General features: G+C 35.9%; 1 long non-coding RNA gene across 1 annotated transcript in view; it reads right to left on the bottom strand.

The window, feature by feature from the left end:
* Positions 1–86: 86 nt before the first annotated feature.
* LOC137399008 (uncharacterized) overlaps positions 87–26,898 on the bottom strand; it is a 520,862-nt gene continuing 494,050 nt past the window's right edge. The window contains exons 2-3 of the long non-coding RNA XR_010979112.1: positions 652–735; positions 87–185 (exon numbers count right to left, since the gene is read on the bottom strand). This is a non-coding gene — a long non-coding RNA (uncharacterized lncRNA). The remainder of the gene's footprint in view (positions 186–651; positions 736–26,898) is intronic.

Genomic DNA, 26,898 nt, shown 5'->3' with positions numbered 1-26,898 from the left:
AAGTATAAATATAAAATTGTATTTAATTATAAATTTTGAACAAGAACTACAAGTGATTTAAATTAAACAAAGATAAAGGTATTAGCCCAGAGGTTCATGAAGCTGGTCTCCTGTCTCGTCTGTATCAGTAGGAGTACGCAGATGAATATCAAGTCTGTTAAGTCTTTCCATCATGGCAGCCATATCTAAAGGAACAAATATTTATCAGTATCTATTGTAAGCAACAATATCATTCATCTCTATCCATAAAAAATTGTACAATCTCACAACCACATTGTGTAAATCATCCTTCAGACTTAGGGTATGTTTAAAATAGATGGTTTGGAGTTGTAAAAACTGCAGTCTAATCTGTTAAGTATAGCAATACGATTTCTCCCTGATTGGTCAATTCTAAAACAATAAAATCATGGCTCATGTACTGCTACTGCTATGAGACTGTATTGATACACAACTGATACTTACAGTTAATACTTGTGATTGTACATTAAAAATCTTCAGGTGATAACTACCACATCTACACAACAAAAGCCTAAACCAAATTTACCTGCCGTCTTACACATGAAGGTAAATTAATATGCGTTGTAACTGATGAACAGTAAATATGTAGATATTAAAATTCACACTCTAGTTGAACTGCGAGTAAAGCTTTACCTGCCGTCATTTGATTGTTTGCTTCTTGAAGGGCTACAATTTGCTGCTGAGACTCTACTAACTCTTCCCTCTGATTGGTCAACTCTAAAACAACAATATCCATTCCTTATAAGTTAATAACCTGGTAGACTGAATGGTATATCTAGAGAAGCTACAGAGGTGTTGGCTTCACACATGACTAAAATACGTGTACAGCCAATACTGTGAGACAAGTTCTAATGCTGAATCTTTGAAAGTCAGCAGCTCTAGTTTTAATTGACTGTCAAAGTTGCTGTTTCGTGGAGTGCACCGCTGTAAACCCATGCCAGATTTACGCCGGACTTGTCAGCGGAACGACACCATTATCTACCAGTAAGTACTTGACTGTTTGCCCGTATACTCTAATGTGTGATGTAGGTAAATTTTGAATTAGCTTCAAAAACCTATTTGCAAGAAAATTTGTCAATTTTTTTCTGCTTAGCAAGTATTTAAATTATAATAGTTTCAAATTTAAGAACACTTTCCGAGATCATGACCCATATATTATGTATATTACATTGGAAAGTATAGTATCAGAATTGTCTCCTCACAACAACTGGATCTATTGTTGAAGAATTATATGTTCATACCAGACATGAATACTAAGGCTGTGTCATAGATCTGACATGAATAGAAAGGCTTTCTGTCATGGATTTGACATGAATACCAAAGCTATCTGTCATGATTGCTAAAGCTATCTGTCATCAGCCTTTGCATTGGCCCTAATCTTGCATTGCATTGCCTTTGCATTGGCCCTAAAGCCTTCATCTGGAACAACTTGTTTCTTCGTTTCTTCAATAATACCCATTATCTTTGAGTATTAGAGATGAATTTTACTACAATTTAGATGGTCTACCTTATCATTATATAATCATTGCTGTTCCTTTTAGCTACTTTCTTATCAATGCTAAGGAACTGTTCATATTTAATGTTAGGAATTTGGCCAGCTGCAGCGGTAAGACCAGCTCTAAAGCACTGAAAGGTCCACATTGAGTATGAATAGCATCTGTTAATCCAGTCTACAAGATTTGGAGTTTTGCCAGGCTATCCAGGTGGCATTATATAGCATGAGTCTGGTTCAAAAATGGACATGTGTGTTCATAAAAATCCCTGCTAGATCAGTAGAGAGGAGAAAATGTATCAAGTATAAATATGAAATTGTATTTATTTATAAATCTTAAACAAGAACTACAAGTGATTTCAATTAAAAAAAGAGAAAGGTATCAGCTCTGAGGCTCATGAAGCTGGTCCCCTGTCTCGTCTGTATCAGTGGGAGTACGCAGATAAATATCTAGTCTGTTAATTCTCTCCATCATGGCAGCCATATCTAAATAAACAGATATTTATCAGTGTTTATTATAAGCAATAATATAATGTTTCTCTTTTTATGAGAATTGCACCATCTCACAACCACCTTGTGTAAACCAACCTTCAGACTAAGGGAATGTTTACAGGAGATGGTTTAGAGCTGTAACTACTCTAGTCTAATCTGCTCAGTTACTGTACAGCGATACAATTTAGCCTGTGATTCACCCGTTCATAGCTACCAATTTTGAGTGATTTGCTCCATTGGAGCATTAACCAATAGAATTAACTGCTGACCAGCCAACAGCAATGATGAACCAATACTCATCATATCCATTCCTTATAAGTTAATAACTAGCAAGGCGAAGTACACATGAATCATGGCTTATGTACTACTATGAGACTCTACTGTTACACAACTGTTACTTACAGTTAATACTTGTGGTTGTACAGCAAAGTTCCTCAGGGTATCAATTATCATTTCTCTATAGCAACAGACTAAATATATAATTTACCTGCTGTCTTGCGATTATCTGCTTCCTGAAGATCTACAATCTGCTGCTTAGACTCCACTAACTCCTCTTTTAGTTTGGTCAACTCCTCCCTCTGATTGGTCAATGCTACAACAACAACAACATAATCAAGGCTCATGTACTGGTACTTTTACATCTTACAATAAGAAGCAATAATCAAATGTAACACTACAATTAGACAGTTTATTAGCAACTGAACCAGAGTTAACACCAGCCAACTCAACACTGAACAAGGTCAACCGACCAGCTGGTAAGTAAGACAAAAGATAGGAGGATAACTCATCCTAAGCTATTTAGGATGAGTTATGGATATTTAGGCAGGAACTAAACTGAACTCTAGTGATAGTGCATACATATCAGGTACTACAAACAAAGGAGGTGTATATATGCCATCCATATTTTAAAACAAGAAGAAAGTCCAGTTCTACTGATATTAAAAAGTCACCTGCCGTCTTGCGATTATCCTCTTCCTGCAAGGCTCCAATCTGCTGCTTAGACTCTGCTAACTCTGCTCCCTGATTGGTCAATGCTTAAACAATCATATGATAATAACTAGAAATTCCACTGTCATACAGCCCACGACCAAAGAGATGGCCAGAGATATTGGCAAAAAAATAAAGGGTACTAATGGTTGAGAAATGCAATATTAGCAATCAAATGGCTCTGCAGTGCAATAGGATAACTGCAATGGTAGCTGTAATGTACTGGGTGTGGGTGTTATTATATACAACAATAAGCAATAATGAATGGAAAAGATGTTTATATTTTCCCCCTGCAACAGGAGAAATGCAATGTTGGCCAATATTAGAAGTAAAATGCACTGATGTTCTTAGAATAATCAATTTTATTAATATAGTAATAATAGAAAACCAATACACAATTTTGTTTACATTTCAAAACGTCATAGGTAGCAATATCGAGAAGTTGTGGTATCTATGTAGGTTTTTAGAAAATTTATTTAAAAAGTGTTTGGTCATGACAAACAACAACAATGAAAGGAAAATATTACACGTTTATATCTCTCCCTTGCAATAGGAGAAATGCAATGTTGGCCAATATTATCAGTAAAATGCACTGATATTATTAAAATAACCAATATTGTTAATATAGTAATACAGCAATAATAGAAAACCTATGAGCGTTCACGCGTCTCGAAGATTTCTGCAAACTGCAGCAAAACAAAAGCTGTTATAAAAGTGTTATAAAGCTGTAGGCCTAATTTACTGTAATGTATGTAAACTGTGTACTATACACAGTTTGAAAGTTGGTTGCGTTGAATGTAGAAAGGTTTTGATAAGCGATCTTTAACAGAACGCCAGTAGGAGCATTCACGCGTATAAAACTGCAGCAAAATAAAAAAAATGTTATCGTCATAAACGGGCGTTGTAGTTCGGCCCTAGCTGGTACGTAAGTTGTAAAGAATTTCGGCTAACGTTTTAAATAATGAAACCTTCGGTGATTGGACAAAAAACATAGGCTGATAAACGGTGTACCATAATTTCGTACCTGTAAATCGGTCTACGCCTCAAACGGTCTACGTTTATTACAAAAACCTTTGAATAAATTCGATTACAAGTAAACAGCACCATAGACTGGTGAAATGAACATGGTTTTCTCGTGAAATACGCACTACTAAATAGTTCTACAATCGGTCGCACGGCTTTATTGGCGTTTCAATTTTCGGTCTTAACTTTTATTAAACCGAGCTTTTCAAACTTTTTGTGGGAATTTTTGTTCAAATAAATCTGTCTATTTGTGTATAATCCGATCAGATGGGCAAGTTTAAAGATAATACCGACGGTTTACAAAGACTTGGTAACATATTTAAATAGGTTTAAATGTGTTTTGTATCGTTATTATACTTTAACGACTTTACATTCCGATGCTTAAATTTCTTGATGAAATTTCTAGCCAAGGGTTCGTCTCATTGTTGATGAATAATTTTCGCAAGTTGTGTGCGCATGCATTTATCATAAAAACTCGCACACATCGCTTCGCTCGTTTGCTCATGGGATAATATAACAATAATGGCTTATATATTGAAGATATGTAGAAACATCAATATTCTGTTAACTATAGAATCATGGCTCATATACTGTTACTACATGAGAAGGAGATATAGAGAAACACAAGAGGATAGACTCAGAACTACTGCAAAGAGTTTATGGTGAGGAGTAAATTAGTTTTGGTATAAATTTACCAATTAACACATTTTTAAAAACTAAAAATAAATAAAGTTTTGTAGAAATAATATTTCTGGTGGCTGAATGGGCTACAACAAAGTAATAATGAAGACTTAATTATAATAAAAGGATCAACAGACAAACCATCTTATGAATAGGAACCCTTCCCCTTATTTATTATAGTCTCAGGTACATGTGGAAGGAGGCAACTGGTGCTGCGGGTCTAATATTAATACTATCAGTTAAAAGTATTTGAGCAAATGTTAAAATATAGCCTGAGAAACCAGTGCTAAGAGTATGTTAGGAGTTATTAAAAATGAGAATCAACTAGTATGGCTGATAGGAACAAATATTATATAAGTTCCTACTGCATTCCTACCTAATTCCTAATGCGCAAAACATTCCTATTGTATGTTGTTTTTTCTATTGCTTGTTGTACTTATCTGCTCTAAGGCTACAACCAGGTGTACAGCATCAGTGAGTAATAATAGACTGAGAACCTGCATTTAAACTGTTAAAAACATCCCCTATTTTCTGCTTATCTGCTTCCTCAAACATTTTGATTCTATCTTTAGCAAGAGCAAGAGCTGCTCTATAGGAAAAATCTTTACTATAATAAGAGCCGTGTCCGTCTGTCAGAATTACTACTACTATAACTTTAGCAAATAGCTCATGTTTCTATTCAAAACTGTAGTGAGTAGTAAGAATATTCATGAATCAGGAGAGTTCAGCTAAGTGCTGACTAGAGGTGGAACGAGACAGGTTTTTAAAGCTCGAGACGAGACTCGAGACACTGTCTTGTAAAAATTCGAGACTCGAGACACGAGACAGTAAAATAATGAGCATTTGGTGATAATTTCACTACACAAGTACTAGCTACTTGGTATATATAAAATTAATAAAACTCTTTTTAAATTGAATTTTTACCTGGTGTAAATGATTTAAATACAACATTTTAATAGTGATATGCACGTAGTTTTTGTAAACAAAAGTGACACAAACAGCTCTAAAATACCGAAGTTTTATATTCTAAGAATTTTGAGCTTGATTGATCATAATTATTATAAACACATTGCTTTGTACATGTATATTTTTACCATCTATTGAATAATTCTTACTTTTTAATGTAATGTGTAATGAAACCGATAGCCGTCGCTCTACAAAGAAATACTGCAACTAAAAGAACACACGATAACACTTTCATTCTTATCGTTTCATTAAAGTTTTGTTTGTATATTAGCTGTAGTATGTGAATTATATTTAAATTGTACTCATGAAATTATATTAATTACTGTATATATGCACATGTATATTCTTATATTGAGCTAACAAAACGTCATTGTTAATCGAACACGGACTATGGTCGACACGGCCTTTCGTTCGTTTCTCCCTGTCCGGGCAAGTTTTACCCGCGATTGGTAGTATATACGTAAAAGAGGCCCGAATTTTATGAAGGGCAGTTGGTGTTTAGACACGATACGATAAAATACAGACATTTTACCCGCAAAAGTCTTATTTATTAAATTGGATTATCCGAAGAGTAATTAGATACGACCCGGTATCTGTTTTAAGGACACAGAACCAAACTAAAAAATAACAGGGCCGTTGTCCGGACTACATGATTAGACTCAGTGACCAACATAACCAGTAGCAACAGGTAGTAACGGACCGGGTATAACTTTAAAGGCAGTTGCCCGCAATCCATTACAATATATGGAGTTGTTGCTACCGCAAGAAGCCATGTTTTAACAACCGTGCGCAGGCGCTTTAGTTCTATTTCCTGTCTCGAGTTTGGCAATAGTTAAGTCGAGACGAGACCGATACGAGACAGGTCGATACTCGAGACGTCTCGTGTCTCGTTCCACCTCTAGTGCTGACTAATAGCTGCCACAAGGTGTTGAGCTGCTAACATCACTTTAATCCTATCAGTTTTGAATAAGGAATTGAAATACTCAGACTATAATTATCCAAGAGAGAGCAGAGGTGATGAGTGATTAGCAAGGGCTGAGTGGTGGCTGAAGAGAAGAGGCTAAACTGACAGCATTTAATATAGAGACAGAGCTGAACTGCTTCTACAGCCCACTGCAGTCTCTATGCAAGGAGAATGTAGATGGAATTCCCCAGGGTATGTTTATATAGATACCCTGGGGACAAGCAGAGAGTTATGCAATAGAGTAGTACAAGTGAGTAGCTGGTATCACACTATATAATAATCCTACCTGCTAATACTGGCTGCTTCCAGCTCTTAAGCAGCTCTACAGTCTCTTTCTCTCCCTCAGACTCTGCCTCCTTCAGAGGAGTTCTACTGTCATCATTCTTTATACTGAGGAGTGCAGAGACTTTATTAGGAGGGATTGAGGTCAGCATAGACTGTAGAGCTGTTGTTTGTCCCATGTAAGCTGCCTTGTGCAGTGCTGTGTCTAGGTACTCAGTCTGTATGTTGAGCAGGGAGACTCTTTGCTTTACAGACAGGCTGATCAGTAGAGTCTCTACCATCTCTGTATCTCCACACCATGCAGCCACTGTTAGAGCTGTCCAACCCCCTCCATCCTTCTCAGCTATCAGCTCATACTTCTTACCAGAGGATACAGTATGAAGTATAAGCTCTACTAACTCTCTATCTCCCTTCTCTACAGCCCAGTGTAGAGCTGTATATCCACCCTTATCCTTCTCAAACAGCAACTCATCTGCTATTCCTCTCAATGGAGTGAGTAACAAATGAGCTACTAAAGGGTGGTCTCGGGAGATAGCCAATAGCAGAGCTGTATACGACTTACTGTCTCTGATAGTTGTTATAAGCTGAAGTAGCTGATTAGGAGAGGTGGTTGTTAGAGCAGCCCTAAGAGAGGTGATGTCAGGAGCTCCACTAGCTCTAATATATTCACTAATCCATTGCTCCATTGTATCCTGTAAAATACTCCACACAGTAAAGTTTGATAGAGAAAAATGAAGACAAATTGTGACTCAACTGCTGACTCTGGGTGAGCTGATGACTTATAAAGCTGCCAACCATAACAGAGTTGCTAGCTATTCACAGAGTATAAAAAGGAGACAAGGAATGTGATACTCAGAGCTGGGAAATCAAGCATCCACACTCCTGCTAATTGCTCTCTCATGTGTTAAACTAATGGAAATAAACTCAGTAAAATTTTAATAATGACAAATCAGGAGACAGCAATAAGATTCATAGTCTCCTACTTTAAACACTAATTTCCTATAAAACTCGTGACTAAATGCAACCAGTGACCTGCAGCTGATTCTGACCAGAATTAAGGCAAGAGAAGCAGTTAAGAACTCCAGTTTCAGAGCTCCTCATTCTATTCATAAGAGGCATATGTTATATTTACAGTAGGAAATGTTTGCAGGTACAAAATGACTGAGGAATGAGACCAGAGCCTGCTGACCTAACTTAACCTCACTAGAGGATAGACTCTGTGAGTCTCCTCAGGGTAGAGAGTGATAGTCTCAGGAGGTCAGAGTTATATTATAATAACACTAACTCAGTGTCTCTCCTCATCTACTCTATTATTCTCAGTAAGTATAATATCAACAGATGCTAATATAACAGAAAAGTTATACTTACCTGTAGGTGCTCTGTAGGTGAAATGCTTGCTGGACGCTCCATGTGTTTTATAGCTTGAAAATGTCTCCGCCCCTTATTCAACAATCTGCCTCTTGATTGGCTGAAGCAAATACAACTTGTCCAATTACAGAATAGTTCGCAGGCCAATAATGACAATGAACAGTTAACCTTGTAATAATATTGAATAATGTACACAGGAAACAATATTTAAATAATTCATCGTTTGAGGCTATTATATGAAAAAGACATCTGATGAATGTTTAAAGGTTGACTTGCAACAAAATTCACATTACAGTTATTTGGTATCAAAAGATTCACCATGTGTTGTGTTGTAGGTGCCAAATATGTGGAAAAGTGATTACAAGCTCTTAAAATCTCAAAAACGAACAGCCGTCATAGATTGTAATCTATTTATTTCTCTGACGTAACCACGTAATTTGTTTATCGTCTTGTCACATATGTTCTTACGTGAATTGAAAGGCCAATACAAAGCTCAATATAAAACTTATCGTAGTACTAGTTTATGACAAACACTTCAGGTTTTACCGAAGACCCCGTATCAAATATAGATACTCGCTACTTTACAGTTTAGTTTCGGCATTATTCAATTGTCAAGTCATAATCTGATCATGTGACACAATACTTCGCAAATAATTTTTGCAGCACTTTTCGATTATCACAGGTAACCAACAGGCTCGTCATGATTATTAGACAATGATATGTACTCCTTCGAGGTAAGGTTAAAAAGTTTGACGATTTTTTACGGTAAGTTATAAGATATCACTGCTAAAAGGGACAGAATTTACGATGACGATAAAACAGACGCGTAAGAACAATAGACATAGTTTTATTGAATGAGTGAAGTATATTTGTGAAAATAATTCGACGAATAAGGTTGCATGAAAGTGTAAACAGAAACCATCCTGTAACAACTACATCACATTTGAGCCGTTTTGGAAAGGGAATCCAAACTACGGCGGTCTCGTGTGGCTACGATTAACTGTTCATTTTTTAGCTTTTAAGAGCTTGTAATCACATTCCCACATATTATGCACGTACAACACAACAGAGTAAGGCATGGTGAATATTTTGGTATCAAATAACTGTAATGTGAATTTTGTTGCAAGTCAACCTTTATAGCAAATCCAGGACTAATGCTAGTTATATGTGTGAGCCTAGCGTCACTAGTATTTTGCTGCATTAGATTACTGCCGGGTCTCACTGCCAATATGGGAACCAAGATTTACATGCTGGTGTCTAAGAACACAGTAATATTATATCCCTACTTCAGTAGTTCATACATTCGCAATGTTCAATATAGTTTGAACTATTGACTAGTGGAAATGTCTATATTACTATCAAATGTATTATTATATCAGCTTCACAACTCATAAAACAGCATAATATTCTCCATTTCCCAACACTCCAGAAGTTTGAATATGCCTAAGCTACAAGTAAATGTTTTACATGCGAGCTCTAATTTTCATTCTAACTGCACTAGCGAAATCCTGGACTAGGAAGTTTTGAACTGTCTTCCATCTTTATCATAAGCTCAAAAAAGTTTTTATATTAATATCTATGTTGTTAAATATAATTTTTGAACGATAACTTTGAAGTTATTGCAGTCATATAGCTTCCTGCCATATTTTAAAAATCATAGAGTGTTCAATGAGTTTAAAAAGAACATGATAGAGTACAAAGATCTTCAGAGCAAAAACTACTATGCTGAGCTTTGCACAGATGTCAGTGAAAAAATGAAGCAAATACATCAGGATTTATAAATTGTTCATATGAAATGTTGTACATAGATACTCACCATAACAAAAGTAGATCTCCAGCTCTCTGCATCCAACTCAAGCTCTCTCTGCTCTCCTCTAGTGATTAATGTTAACTCACAGTTATAAAGCTATTGCCACACAAGAAGCCCAGACCACTCCGGGTACCAGACAAATACCAGACAAAAAGGCCACCCAACTGTAACAAGCCACTGTACTTGAAGGCTACAGGAAGTAACAATGAGTACACAACTCCAATGTGATCTACTGGGAGTAGCTCATCTATCTACAAAGATTGAATGGTTGCACTGCTTGTAGGACAAAGATAAATCACTGAATTGATAACAATTCCTCTTTCAGTTTCAGCATATGCTAGACCAGGCTTGTGAAATATGGCCTGTCAGCAGGACCTGCCCTGTTGGATGATTCAATCTGGCCTGGCATCAATTTCTGAGTAAGTCAAAAAAGAAGTGAGTCACTTACTACTGCTCTGAACTGCTAATGTAACTATATAGATAGCCAAGCAACAATTTACTCCAACTGTAATGCATTTCACATATAAACATCAGCAAGTACAGTACTTATCAATGTTCAGCGCAACTTTTATAATGGACACAAGCCTGTTGTTAAGACAAGTTAACAAAAATCTAAACATGGAAAAACTATATTAAATCTTGTGTACAAGTCTAAATATAGATAAGTTAGGCTGTACGAAATCTTGAAAAGTGCTGTGTATCTATCAAAAAGAGATTTAACAGCTGTACATTACACGAGCCTTATAAATTCATCTAATGGTTTCAAGCTGACAAATTTTATTTAAGCAAGAAAAAGATTTTCAGATCACGATTGATGGTCATCTAGCATAGTTTTTGAGCAGTAGCAAAAGTCAAGGACAACTGCGAATCATCGTTACTACGGTTGCATAGTGTACAATCTTTATGGCAAAGGAAAAAAGATACTCAATGTACTACCTGTATTATTTCTTCAATGTGAAGGTTTACGGCCCTCCAACTCAAGCCAGTTCCACTCTCCGCTGGTGATGAGTGTAAACTGATTGCTATAAAGCTATTAGCACACAAAAAGGACCACCCAAGTGTTAAAAAGCTGCTTTATTTGAAGGCATGAAGCGGGTACCAATGAAAGCACAACTCCGATGTGATCTGCTCAGATCAGCTCATTTATCTACAAATACAGAATGGTTTTACTGCTTGTGGAACAAAAGTGAGTCCCTGAATGGATAGCAGTTTCTCTTTCAGTTTCAGCATATGCTAGACCAGGCATGTGAAACATGGCCCGAGGGCAGAACTCTGAGTATGTAAAAAAGGAAGTTAGTCTCCAGGTATTTCCATCAAAACTTGTGATTTTTGAAGATAAATACAATCCAAATGCTTCCTACATCTGATAGAGAACATTAAATCTGTAAAAGCGCTCATGTCCAACATTCATGCCCAGTCTAAATGCACTGACACGAGTTACCCACTATAAAAATTGCATATAAAACTGTAGATACAACTATAGTTCTATAGTATGCATCTATATAAATTTATATTTGCAAACTATAACACTTAAGATATTCTAATCCGCTATGAAAATCGCATACGGACACAAAACAATGCATTATTTTCGGACTCTTATTATACCATTCAGTCAGAAGAAAAATATATCATACATTTTTAGAACTTGTGTAAGAGATTTAGGTGTTCATTTTACACTACCACCATTAATCACAGTACTAGCTTCATGACCACGTGTCACCTTCCTTAGATGCATTCTCTATGTGGCAGACAAATAAATGAATGCATTGTTTCTAGCAGTTCAGAGAAGCTGTGCAAAAGACTTCATTTCTATTGGTTCACTGAATCAGTTCGAACCGGTTTGAACCGGTCTACTGATCTTACTGAAGCCTACTGATATTTCTCAACAGGTGGTCTCCCTAATCAACAATAATTATAACAAATTAGTGATCAAGATTAACAAATAAACACATGAATTACATTGTTAAATGTTTTGCTACTCAAAATATCACACCTAATAGTGATGCACTTGTGAAGGTAATAAGATGCCGTGTTAAAGAAACAGGCAGTAGCAGATAGACTACAGGAGTGTAGTGAGCGAGAGAAAAAAGGGGCAGATGATATGAAACTTGTTTACACTCATGAATAGCAAACATTAAAAACCAGATTGCTTTGCTTTAACATAAAAGCAGTTAATATTTTAGAGTATATCCTTAGCTTCAGCATATTATTTTATATTTTTTATTTATTTCAAAGCAGTATAACAGTAAGGGTTACACTATTTCTTACAGCTTCTGTCTGTTTTGTCTCCTCCTGTCCTGTCTTAGTATTAAATTGGTAGGAGTAAAAATGAAGATGTAATTCAGTTGTATGCCAAGACTTTGTTTTATTTTCAGTTAGATAGTCTGAAGTACACAAATAGATTTTAACACAAATTGCTATGCTGTTTAAGAATGAAGATGTAACTCAGTTGTATGCAAAAACTTTGTTCATTTTAAATTAGATAGTCTAAAGTACACAAACAGTTTTTAACACAAATTGCTATGCTGTTTTCACTACTTGATGCTCGAACTAATGCTAATCGAAAAGGAACAAAGCTATAGCTGAAGGACTACAAACAGGGTGTTTCATATAGAAGTAAAGTCTAGACCACTCACTGCTATGGAACTGTTTTGTTAAGTTATGATCACCACGTTGCAATTTGTGTAAAAACTGACTGATTGATAATGGTAAACTCCATGCTTCAGATACTCCAACATTACCAGTAATTTGACAGTACTTCAATCAATTACATTCTAGTGACTGATACTAGAGTTAAGGGTTGTCTTATGGAGATACTGTACAAGTTGGAGCAGCTATGGTAACTTTGAAGTTGTCTCCTCTACCAGAGAATACTACATAGGAAGTTTGTGTGTAATATATAATAACCTATCATCAATCTGCTAATTATGTAACTCATGCAGATAAAACTACAGTAGGCACTCCTACAGCGTGAATAATCTGCTTTAGGAACGTTTACGTTATTAGGATTTTACATAATAAGAACAATAAAATACAACTAAATTGTCTAATCCATTCCAAGATCTTGCCAAACTTGCCCCATTGGCCATACAAAAAGGAAAAAACTAGAATTAACATTATTAATTATAGGCTGTACTGTGACCGTAGTATTATTGGATTGGCTTGCATCGACAACTTTTCTCTTGCTTTCGATCGATTTCACTGGCTTCATGGGCTATTATTGTAGTACTTCAACAATAGGTTGATAAGGAGCAAACATCTTCAATGTTTAATTTCTCATCTTCTTTTAAACAGCAAAGTGTATTCTGCAAAGTAAAATTAATAACCAATATTTTATGTTTACAATTAGGCAAAACGACAAAATATTCAAAATATTTTTATTATAAAAGCACAGTATTACCTGTTTGTCATCTATCTGCTTTCAGGGGTCAAGGTTAGGATAAAAAAGAACTTTCGATAAAAAACCAACTCATGGCATTCAGATTGATGGACCGACGCTGTAACACCTGCACCGATCGCCTTGTATTTACGAATAATTGCACGACTATCCTATTCTCTGTGTTGGCGACACATGTGACGGTCTATCACGACGAACTAAAATGTGAAGTAAGTTGTATATATAATAGATATAATGATATAAACTCATCATTTTTTATTTCACAAATGCAGTGAGTTTGATTAACATTCAAATCGAAATTGTGAACCCGCTTGACTTGAAGCTTTTAGTTATATGGAATTTTTTATTTAATACAAAGCAAAAATTTTACATAAATTATTTATATTATCTGGAATTAGGGTTGTAAGAGGTATAAGTTATAGGAGCGTCTACTGTATTGAATTTGAACCATATAAACAATAGTGTCAATACTATTTCTTGCTTTGATTATAACTAAATACCAAAGAACAGTTGTACTTACCACAGTGAATTCTCTCAACCCTCACACCTCAGAGCTTGTAGTCAAGTAGAGAATATTACTAAAGTGATGGTTAATCACAGCCAAGATGATTACCTGGTAGACTTCTGACACATGAGAGCAGGTGACCTCGATCATGTCTATCAACAATATAATATCAGTGAGAAGGATACATGTTACGATGCTTATAATGGAGCTGGTGTAACAAAGAACAACCTTAGGCATATACTGTCATACCAAAACATACAAGATTAATGGGTTCCAGGACAAAACGAGGATGTCAATTCACTTGACGCTGAGTCCCAGAGTAGCTCCACCCACTCGTCAGGTGACCAAGCAACTAGTCGCCCTCCGACACGCATAAACCGAAATGGCAGCTACACGAAGTTTACATTGTTTACCGAGTGATTTTGGCGAAAGCTTTTTACCGTATATTCCAGCTCTTAGGCAACGAATTCAAGAAAGAAAGTCTGCAAATGAAAGCTTCTTTGCATCAGTGAATGTGTCTGTTGAAAAAAATGATGAAGAAAGTACTGTAAAGGCGACAACGTACCGGTCACAGCGAAAGAATGAGAAGCCGCCGAAGGTCACTGATGCACACTGTTCTTGTAAAGTGGGGTAAATTAACTCTTTAATTCTTACAAAAATAAGTGTATGCTTTAGTAATATTCACCATGACTGCCTCAATTTCGTTCCATGTGTCCGATCTATACCAGGTACAGCACCTGTCAAGATTAGACCAAATAATTTGTACGTTGACAGTTTTTTTATGATTTTTGATATGGCAAATGGGAGTTTGGAAGAATTCTGTGCAACATGTCTACTGATATTATTTTAGGCACGTTACTGTCAAGATGCGCAATAATTGATACATTTAATTTTTGATTGAATTTAATTGAGGCCCATTATTTCATAAAAAGACATTTAAATTTTAGAGCTGGAGGAGAATGTGTCCATGTCTTGGGACTATAGTTCTCAAGTGGACCGACTGGCTGACCAGTGGCCTGCAAGAGGTTCCCAGTGAACCAGTCTGCACATCAAAACCGCAGGAATGGAACAGGCCAAGGGGTAGTGAGTTTCAACAGTTTCAACAGAAAAAAAGTAGTGAGTTTCAACACTTTATTGAAGACATTGTGTTTGTAAATAAAACACATGTGTTTTATTTACAATGCTATGAATAAATAGTCAACAATTCTTCAAGTATGATTTGAAAAAGTGTTCCTTATAATAATAAAATTTTAATGTTAACTTTCTAAAATATATACAACGTGTGCTTGTACATTCTGTTTCACTTTATTTCAAAAAAGTTCAGTTGTTGAACAGGGACATTGAGCTTCTCACCGCTATGAGGGGTACACCACATGGGTACTTAACACCTAAGCCATACAAGACAGTGGCCACCAGCAGCGGTGAACAGAATGCTGGCTCAACGCTACTTGGTACTTAGCATCCAAGCCATACAAGACAGTGGCCACCAGCAGTGGTGAACAGAATGCTGGCTCAACACTAGAGCTAAATATATTGGATATATATACAGTCAAACATGGATAACTCGTCCACGGATAGCTCGAACACATGGTTAATTCGAACATTTCCTTTGGTCCGTTCCCACGTAATGATAAATTGCTATAGATAACTCGAACTCAACACTGTTAATTCGAACTGTTTTTTTGCCCAACAGCTACCGAAACGGTTGTTTTCGCTTTAGAAAATCACTTTATTCAAAGCCATAGAAGTAAACTTCATCTTTTCGTAATTCATAAGCGTCGTTATTACTACCATCGGCAAAATATTTTTGTCAACGACTTTTCTAAAAGTTTGGTGAAATTTGATTTATACTGTGATACGATGAATAGCACGGGTTAGCCGGGTCACGCGCGCAAGAATTTTCGCCACGCACATACAAAACAAAAATCGCATGTTGTTTTGTATGAGCGTGGCGAAAATCCTTGAGTGCGTGACTCGGCTAGCCCGTGATGAATAGTTTTCCGACGTTGATTCCGTGTTGAATCAACGTCGGAATGTTGAATGTTTAAAACGTCTTAAAAAATGTTGTAATTAAACGTATACGTTGTCTGAGCTACAAAAAACTATTCATCGTTTGACCTAAACACAGAATACGTGTGTACATTCAATAAGTATCTATTAAAAAAGCGTGAGTGATATAGAATGTACCGTAAAACCTCGTAAAACTTCTAATTGAACTGCCTCGGAGTGTTGCTCTTAACGAATTCCAGGTAAAGTAAGGTAATCTGCATAAACTTCAAGAAAAAACGGCAAAATTGATCGTGGGTGAAACCCCAAAAGAAAAAAATGTCTTTTCTTTTGAGCATTTCAACAACGATCAAGTTTTGCCAATGTCAATCTGAAAAACGTCCTGGCAATAACATCACCTCAAACAACAAACCAATCTCAAGTGATAGAAAAATCTCTATACTTTTTCATGAAAACGTTTTAAACTTTACATTAGAAGCATTTAATTTGAAACAAGCCATTTGTGCTTTTGATTTATATTATAGTTTGTATATGTACATGTATCTACTAATAAATAAGTAAATATATGGACTTGTGACAGTGCTCTGATAACTTGAATGCTCCGATAATTCGAACACTTTTGCTCGGTCCCTTGAAGTTCGAGTTATCCATGTTTGACTGTATATATATATATAGCCAAAATATATTGATAATATTTATTTTTCTTTAATGTACTTGTGTCCAATTATTTATATGTGTGTTTCAAGCGACCAGCTATTTTTCTTAATCGGATAAAAAAATGGCTGTTGGAATAATGATTAATTCTGCCCTTAGCATAATGTACATGTATGTTAATGTTTGTTCTGTTTATTGTATGAAGTCAATATTTGTAGAATTATCTTTATTGAAATTCAAATAAAGTCACAAAGTCGAAAACGATGTCAACGGAGTCACAAAGACCCCCTTGACATAGTTTCACCATTTTAAATCGTCAAATAAACGGTAAAAATAGAAACACAATATTCAAAACAACATTCACTATTGTTGCTTTGTCGGAGCTTGTCGGAGGTCATGGCGGATGGCAACATCGGTTGCTAAGCCTCGTCGTATTTGGACGCTGATTGGTCAATAGTTCGGTTTGATTGACAGGTCGCGTCATGTCAATTCTCTCAGGTCGCAAATCAATTTTTCCTACACAAAATTACTTACTACAAATTAATTCATTCCAATCCTCTAAAAACTACAACATAGCAAAATATTATGATACAAGAACAGGTTTGTGATAGTTCACAATGACCCTATAATGACCCGACCCTACACTTCACCACTTATGCTCACCAAGTAACAAAAACCTACCTACTGGTAATGATCTGCAATGAAATGCACGATTATTATGTAAAATACTAGTTCTTACCTCGTTCTTAACCGCTAGCTACCAAATGCCAATAAGGTGACATTTACAAATACAAATCTATTAGTCCAGTAATTAAAGGAGGTGTGACAACTCCAAAGTCAATACTCAAACGACAAAACTTTATATTAATAGAAAGCAGTTTCATAAAAGAGTCTAGTGATCAATAACACAGGTCAAGGAACAACACGAAGTCGAGCTGTTACAGTCATGTAGCCAGCTATCTACTTGACTCACTCAAATTCAATGCTCAGGGTAACACAATATTGTTGTGCCATATGCTGTTGACCAAAAATGTTGACCAAAATAAACTAATATTTGAATAAAAACAGATCTTATTACTAATATAATTATAGGTGGGTTGTGATTCCAACTTACTATTCAGCTAAGCATTCCGAAAGAACTTAGGTCTATTGTTTGCTCCTGTTCATTGATAAAAGCAACAGGATAACTTTTGTGTATTCAGAAGAACTTGCTTCAGAGAACAAGTGTTAATATTTCCACTTGCTTTCTAAAAAAGAGTTGTTGACGTTTCAACAGCGCATCACATAGAAAATCATTCTAGACTTGGTTTTAACCAGGGTTGTGACGCAATAGAGCTGCACCCTGTCATTGCAGTGCAGTAATTTTGCAGTACATTACAACTTCTAGTGCGTGGTAGACAATTACTGCTACTTCAAATTCACTCCTGCAAATTGCTGACTGCAATCTACTTGTATGAAGCATTACCTACAAACCAGCAATTCACGTGTATTGCAACTGCGCATTCTGTATAAATTGAAACTGCATATGTACTGCAACTGCGCATTGGTATGAAGTTGATACGGTGAATCACCTAAAACAGCTGGATTTCTAAGCATCTGAACTGCATTGTATGAAATTGTCAGATGCTGTATTAAACAAGCATATGAACTCATATGCTAACTCCCATATCACTTTAAAATAAAGCGTCAGATATTATCATCATTTGTTGATTGATGAGCCTAAGTTCCTGAACTTGACACGGCTAAAAAACTAGTGTTGGAATGGCTATTGAAGGAGTTTAAACATTACGGAGGCTTTCAATTAAATTAAAACTTTTAAAAAGTTTGAAGTTTAAAAGCGCTTATACAGATTAAAAAGTTATTTGCCCACCCAGACTCTAGTTTGAGCAGCATTTACTTCTTACACTAGTGAATTAGTTGCAGCAGATTCCACTCAATACTTGATTATGTTACAAAATTTTATGAAAATGTGCTGCGCATGAATGTACAAAATAATAGATACTCATACATAAAGTATACTGCAACTGCAATGCATTTTACATATAGACATCAGTGAGTACTTATCAATGCGCAGTGTGACTTTATAATAGTAACAATTTCGGTTTTAACCCAAAGTGCAAATGTGGAGAAGTTATTAGCTCCTGTATAAAATCTTGAAAAGTTTAATACTGTATCTCATCTCTTTTAAAAGAGATTTGATGGCTGCACAGTGCATACGCCTTGAGAAAGTGATCAAATGGTTACAAGCAGACAAATTTCAAACATGCAGAACATTTTTTTTAGATCACAATTGAACATCATTTAGCAAACTTTGGAGCCATAGAAAAGGTCAAGGACTATTATGAATCGATGCTATTATGGTTACAAAGTGTACTCTCTGTATGATAAATTTAAAAACTGGATTATTTTTCTATGTGACAATTTCAAGTCGTCCAACTCATACCCTTTCCACTCTTCTCCGGTGACAAATATGTTCTAGTTACATCATAATATAATTTGTTCATATGAAATGTTGTATATAGATTCTCACCATAACTAAAGTAGATCCCAGCTCTCTGCATCCAACTCAAGCTCTCTCCACTCTCCTCTAGTGTGAATGTAAACTGACAGTTGTAAAGCTATTACCACACACAAGCGGACCACCCAGGTATAACAAGCCACTGTACTTGAAGGCTTCAGGAAGTAACAATGAGTAAACCACTCCAATGTGATCTGATCGGATTAGCTGACTTATCTACAAATACTGAATGGTTTTATTGCTTGTAGGACAAAGGCGAGTTACTGAATGGATAACAATTCTTCTTTCAGTTTCAGCGTATGCTAGACCAGGTAAGTGAAACCTATGGCTTGTGGGTCATATGGTCCACATACAAGTGAAACATATCTATAGACTATCATATGGCCCGTGAACAGGACTCTGGGTATGTTAAAAAGCAGTGAGTCAAGAGAAAGTGAGAAGAGAGAAAAATTAGCAGTAGGAAAAAAAATAAAATTGTGTAAATTAAAAACATTGATTGATATTAGAAGTGTTTGATAAGACAATGCAAGCAGCTAAGAGTAGTAGTGAAAAATGTCTATTGCTAGGGTTGTATATCACCAAGAAAAAGTTGTCTTACCTTTTTAAGTAGTGTCACAACTCCTACTATACAAACATTCCTTAGAGGAGAATAACCCGTTTTACATCAACCTATCACCTGAGAAGAGAAGAATATTATTCATGGTTACTCATAGACAGGAGCGAGAAAAAGGCTGACATTGGAAGAAGGCAAGACAGAGATACAACAAGGAGAAGAGTATAAGTCACATACCTCTCACTTGAGGGGAAGGAGGTACTGGGATGAACATAGTAGGTATTGTGAGGAGGTGGAAAAGGAAGTTGAAACTTACACTTTGAAGCTGCAGGAGAGGAAGCAGAGGAATTCAAAGAAGTTGGGATGACTGTAGACGGTGAGTCAGTGATTATTGTGAGGTGTCTATAGCTTAAGTGATCTAGGGAAGGGTGGAGTGGAGAGATCCTTAATGTGTAGCTTGAGATCTTCCTGATTCCTAACTTCAACATAAAAACTGTGACAGTGGTGCATGACCTACCCATAAATAAAATATAAGAGGTACCAAAGAATCTAGAAAGTTGATATTATCAGACTTAACGAGAACAACAATTAACAAGATAAAATGAATGATAAGATGAATACAGACAAAACCTGATGGGCTGATGGGACGTGATACTAATTATTGAATTCCTTTCTAACTGACCTGCTAACAAGACATATTCAAATGAGCACTGAATATGACTCTGTCAGTGACTCAATTTCATACGGTGAGATTCAACATCTCAATGCATGTGTTGCGCATGAACAGATATTGAAAAACTCTTCTAGATATTTGATAATTATTAAATTACTGTAGTTTATACATTGCTATCAGTATTACTATATCTATATACTACTATATTACTACTAGAGATCTCTATCGTCGGAATATGGGGTGTCTACCTAAGCCTTTGTATGCATCTGATTATACTTCATACTACTTGATGTTCAGAGCAAGTACAACAATATACCAGAAAAAGTATGAATACACCTTCTAATCTTGTGTACCTCATGTTATGGTATTTATAAGCACCTCAAAGTCTAAGAACCATAACTCAAGTTTACTTGCTCTGAGGGCAACAAGAGCAGTGTTACTGGCTTCTGGTGAAAACAAATAAAAAATAGTTAAAGAGCACTGTACAGGTTGAGGGACGGGTCTGTGTTTTGAGTTTGAAGATGTGTTAGTGGTACTGAGTCTGTGTACTTATTTACCTGATGAGAACTTATTACCATCAGAACAAATATGTAGCCAGAGACAGAATTAAACACACTGACTCCTAACAGACATCAGCCATGTTAGTATATCAGGGTACTGAAATGACCTAATTAATTACAAAGGTACATTACATGTAGATGTTGAATTAAAATGGTAGATTATGTGTGGCAGTTATAAACAAACTATACAAAAATCTATAAAAAATAATATCTGACTAATATAAAAATTATAACTGTGCATTGATAAGTACTCACTGATGTTTATATGTAAAATGCATTACATTTGCAGAATATCTTTGCATGGATATCTATGTAGGTGCATTAGCAGTGCAGAACAGTAGTAAGCGTGCCACAACCAAGCAGTATTACAGCTTTGCGTAGTTTTACTACTGCATGGTATGCACTATAAATGCACTACAACTACATTATTTGCTAATGCTTATGAAGCAGTATTGTTATAGTGGTGGTATTATCTACAGTGCAGTATGTAGTGCTGGATGGAGTGGGTGTGTTGCTAGTGCAGATTTTGCAGTGTACTATGTAGTAGGAACTTTGGCGTTACACTGTGCATATATGCGCAATAAATGTTCATGAAAACTCATCACAAAATCAAGTATTGAGTTGACATTGGTGTAACCACAATCCAATTGCTAGATGTGAATTCTGGTTAAATTTGAGCGTGAGTGGACAAACAAATTGATCACAATGAACACATTGTGTAGAGTTGAATAAAAATTTAATATCTTTTTAATATACAATGTCCATCAGAGTACAACATAAAGACCCAAATTTCATCACAATGAATTAAGGAATCAGGTGATAATACCTGACTCCCTATCTTCAAATGATATGGAAGTTAAAGCATAAGTTTGATTAGTTGATGATAATTACTGGAGGCAATCCTAGCTGAAGGTGTGTACCTAATTCAGTTCCATTTTCAACTTTTAAACAGGATCAACTTTGGTGAGAACATTGGGCAATGTACAGTTATAATAAAATTACGGAGCATACGCTTAACCCAGGTTCCAATATCATATGCGAGACTCCGGCAGTAAAATTGTGCAGCAAAACGCTAGAAACGCTAGGCTCGGCGGCTTATGTTCACATAAAGCTGCATCCCCAACAACGACATAAAAAGGTTCGCTCGCCATCCCGTTTTATTAATGTGGACCTTCACCTGTACAATGCATTTCGGGAAGGTTTTGCTTGTGGCACTTCGCAAAGTTTGAACAGCAGTAAACTCTTGCGTTGCCGCTGGCAACTACCAGAGGTCCTCGGCGGTACCCGATGCATAGGTTCCTGTTACACTGCTAACAGCCTACGGTTCTGTCGCCGGTGATTTGCGACAGGTAAGGGAACCAGGCTTTAGAGAGCCAGCAGTGGCTGTTGATCTGCAGTATGAACTTCATACTAATGTGTGGTTGCTGAATGAATGAGCATTCACTGTATGTGGGAAGGGCTGGTTTCAGATCATGTGTCATGGCAGATGGCAGTGGACACTGTGCAGTAAAAGTTGTAAGTAGAAGTTGTAATGCTCTGCTAAATTGCACCGTGCTACACTGTAATGACACATGTAACAGGGCAGTCATAATATAAATTTTGCCATTCAATAACAAATATAAATGAATGACAAGGGTTGTAAACATAGATTTAACGTATCAAAAACCAATAGATATGAATGAAGATATTCATAAACATAGATGTAACCTATCAAAAAATAGAGATAAATGAATATAGTTGTAAATATAGATGTAAAACTATCAAAAACCAATTTATATAGGAGGAAAAATAGTCATAAACATAGATGTAACCTATCACACCCAAATAGAGATTGATGAAGATAGTTGTAAACATAGATGTAACCCTCAAAAACAATGAGAAATGAATGTAGATAGTCGTAAACTTATATATAACCTATCAGAAACAGATAGAGATGAATGAAGAGCGTCGCAAACATAGATGTAACCTATCAGAAACTAAGAGAGATGAATGTAGATAGTCGTGTGATGAGAATGATTGTAAACTCTGATTGGTCAACTGATTACAGTCAATAACTCAGGTTGAGGTTTGAAATGAATTGTTGATACAAGATATATTTGTTGATGTAGCGGGTGATGGGTGTAGTTGATGGAGTTGTCCATTCTATTGTGCTCAAGTATATGTATTAAGGCCTTGAATTAAACCGACATGAAATTAAGTTTTCTTTCGCAAATAAAAATACACAGCCACAACATTCATGTATTCACACTATTTCATACAAAAATAAACTTAGTTAACCCTCTCACCCCTGATGCCAATTATTTCGGGAGAAGTTGTTCACACTTGGGCCTGAAGCCAACACTTTCGGGACACTTTCTGAGTAACTTTATTGATACTCCTTTTGTGTTTATCGTTTTTTTATAGCTTTATTTCGAAAGATAACAGTCTGAGGATTGTTTTGATACCAGAAATGTGGTTGGATAAAATCATTTTACTAGGCAAATCCCGTGATAGATTTCAAACTTCAACTCTGGAGGTCGCCATATTGAATGCGTTTGCCGAAAGTCGACGGCTAAATCTTACAATCTAACGTAATAATTAGTTCAGGTGAAGAATTTAGCAGTGACAGCGATCTACAACAACAACATGACCGTTTATTAGCAGCACAAGGCGGGTTTCAATTGTACTACGTCAAAATTACTACATAGTTATAACTTTTAAATTTTTCGAAGAAAAAAATTTTATTTGACAAATCTTTTCACAATTTTAGTTGATAAAAACGATAAATTATATTAGTTTTGTACTCCAGTTGTTTGCATCTCGTGTTTATTATCATAACTGCAATAAATGTTGTCTTTATAGAATGTAAATATGATATATAGACCTTATATACCAATTGATTGAACAATGGAACGGAAACTACATTATGCCATAATATTGCGTATAGGCTCATAATTTCAGTTCTATTGGTTAGAACTCCAAATTTTTCTTTGCAACTTGATGATAACACATTTTCTTGTCATCCTAATATGTTACTGAAGTGTTTTCAACCAAAAAGCTGACTGGTAGTAGCAACCAAACTTAGACTTTTCGATTTCCAAAAAAAGTATCGATTTGAATCTTATCAATAACATCCTATATAGATTAACCTAATGTGTATATATTAGTATCAAAATGTAGCTAAGAATGTTACCAACAAGTTACAAAAAACTATTTTCATTCATCTTGAACGCAGCTTTATTTATGCTCGGTCTAACACACCTCACTTTATTAAATATTGAGTGTGAAAAATTAATTAGGCCAGGGGGGCACTCAACTGGAAAATAATTAGGGCTGAAAGGGTTAATAAGTGTAAACAAAAGGCTACAACGAAGTTCAACCCTTAAGTATTTTGATTAATAATTTGTGACCTTCTGCTTTTCTACAGAGCACAACGAGTACAAGATGATCTCGGTGAGTAACTGTAAGGATGCCACTATAGACTTTAAATATCTAATATAATTTTATTTATGTGAATATTTATATAGAAAGTATAGCTCAGTTGGTAGAGGAGTTTACTGGTGACCATGAAATCCCAGCTACCACTGCTCCCTTTCCTAGCTAACCGGTAGCTGAACCAGGACAAGGCTGTGATAAATGAGCTACTGGTAAAAATGATTAAATGTACTCCGTCTGATAACATGAACCTAGTGGAGTGCTAGTTCATGAGAAAACTTAAGAAGTTGGGTAGCATCTGTGGATGGAAACTTGTCCTGAATTGCCTCAGACTGCTTAACAACTTGTTATATAGAGTAACAATATGGTCAGGAGACAGATGATATCAGAACTTGATGTGGATGCAGCCAGAGAACAGAAGACCCAAGTTACCTCTATCAAAGAGGAATGTGTGTCAAAGTGCACCATGGATAGGATGTACACCATGACTTGTGTTGAGTCACTCATCTATAAAGACATGTACATTGAACCTGACACCTTTGATATAAGGGGTGAGAGTGCTGCTACTGACCTTATGGTAAGAATTTAAGATCGACTCGAGTTCCTACAATTTCTGCTGATTTGTAGAGTTCTACAATTATTCTTCTTAGCATCCCTTTTACTTGCTAGTACCTCCTAGCAAGGTCACTGCAAAGTGCACTTAATGTATAGAAATGTACGTATGTTCAAGTGTATGACATCACAACTGGTCTAGACTCTGGTAATTACCGATAGTAGAGAAGAGATCCAAGCATGCAGAAATGATCTAATTGTACTTAGGAGACAGAGATTGACAAATATCAAGTAAACATTCACTTATGGTCAGAGTTGGTAGGGACGAGTGAAGGTCAAAGAATCACAACAAATTTAAAGTGAGCTACCAAAGCAGTGCAATCACTAGAAATGAATAAACTGGAATTTGACTGCTCAATGAGATTCTCGTTAATTGCAAAAGTGCATTCCACAACCTTGCTCATAATGATGGAGTTAATGTGGGCTAAAATCCACAAATTTTATAGATAAACGATCTGCTTGGATTAGCTAAGCATCTGATAATCATTAGTATCAAACTCATCAGTACTAGTATTAGTATTTGGTAGTGCATTTTCGACTGATCCCTTTTCCGCATAGTTCATGAGAATCAAAGGTCAAATTAGGGTCAGCCTAAATTAGTAAAACGTAACAAATGGTCATTTGAAATTATTTTGCCCACAGGAAAGGAAACTCTAAAAATGAACTTGCCTAGCAAGGTGTTAACTCTTTAAGGACGAAGCCCATGAAAGCCTGTCAAACGGGCAATGTCTCCGAGGCCGAACCCCGTGAAATCACGTTAAAATTCAGTCTACAATAGGCCTTTTTAAAAATATTTTATTCTTTAAAAAAAAATTGTTAAAAATTAAAATTAATAGTTCCATCAAATTTGGTAGGCTTTATACTACTTGTTTGAGGCTATAAATAATCACTAATACGCATGTGCAAGCAAAACACGTTGTAAAAGATTTGATCTTCCTTTTTGAAAAGTTATTCATCGTGTACGCACGCGATTGTTCAAGCTCTGCTAAAAAGTTTGTTTAGAGGAAGACATCGGCTGGGTTGGAAGTGAAGAAGAAGATACTAGATCAGAAAAATGTGGAGAAGACGATGGAATTAAAAAAGAAGATCAACAGGGTGAATTGGATTGCGAAAGTGACAGTGAAACGGCCGGCGATGAAACCGGGAGTATTTACGGATTTCCAAGAAGAGCTGACTTAAAACCAAAATAATTACGTTTGGCCGACAGCTTGGCAGGAGTAAAAGTTTGAATTTTTAAACAGGTAAGTTTTTTTATCATTTAAAGCTTTTTATAACATCGGCCATTGTAAATGTTATAATTAACGAAACGAATAAATATGGCTTTCAAAAACATTGCGATGCTTCGGAGCCTGTTGATGGTAAATACATCTGGCGAGTTGTTGGTTTAGCTATGCATATATATTCTCGAAAACCTACTCTGTTGTCTTACTGCTCCACAATCCTTTATTATCTACGCTGATTTTTAATAGAAATTAAAAATAGCAACAAAATAGAAACAGGTTTTCTTTTTGCTGACTATTTTGAACAGCCTGCTGGCAATAAATTGTTCAAGTTGGAAGATGTTTTGCCATGATATACCACCGGTTATATTCTGTTTTGCTGTCTGGTAAATTTATATCTATAGATGACAGCTGGCATATGGAAAGGATGGCTCAGCTTCAGGCAGTATATTCCATCTAACAGATCTAGATTTGGAGTAAAGTTATTTGCACTCTGCGATGCTGTCTCTCGCTATGTGCACAAGTTGTCTGTATACATCGGTGAGAAGCGAGAGCAAGCTGAAGGCGCAGTGGAGTCACTTGTGGAGTATCTTTGTGCGAGTCATGTTTTGATCCTTGTCATGCTAACTAGATTTATTTACAAATTGTGTATTGTTTAGTTTCTACAAATGCTTCATTGCTTCGTATTGCTAGCTTGTACAT

This window comes from Watersipora subatra, chromosome 6 (assembly GCF_963576615.1).
Source record: "Watersipora subatra chromosome 6, tzWatSuba1.1, whole genome shotgun sequence".
NCBI classification, from domain to species: domain Eukaryota; kingdom Metazoa; phylum Bryozoa; class Gymnolaemata; order Cheilostomatida; family Watersiporidae; genus Watersipora; species Watersipora subatra.
Note: the sequence above shows the minus strand (reverse complement) of the source record. Positions and strands in the feature narration are given on the sequence as shown.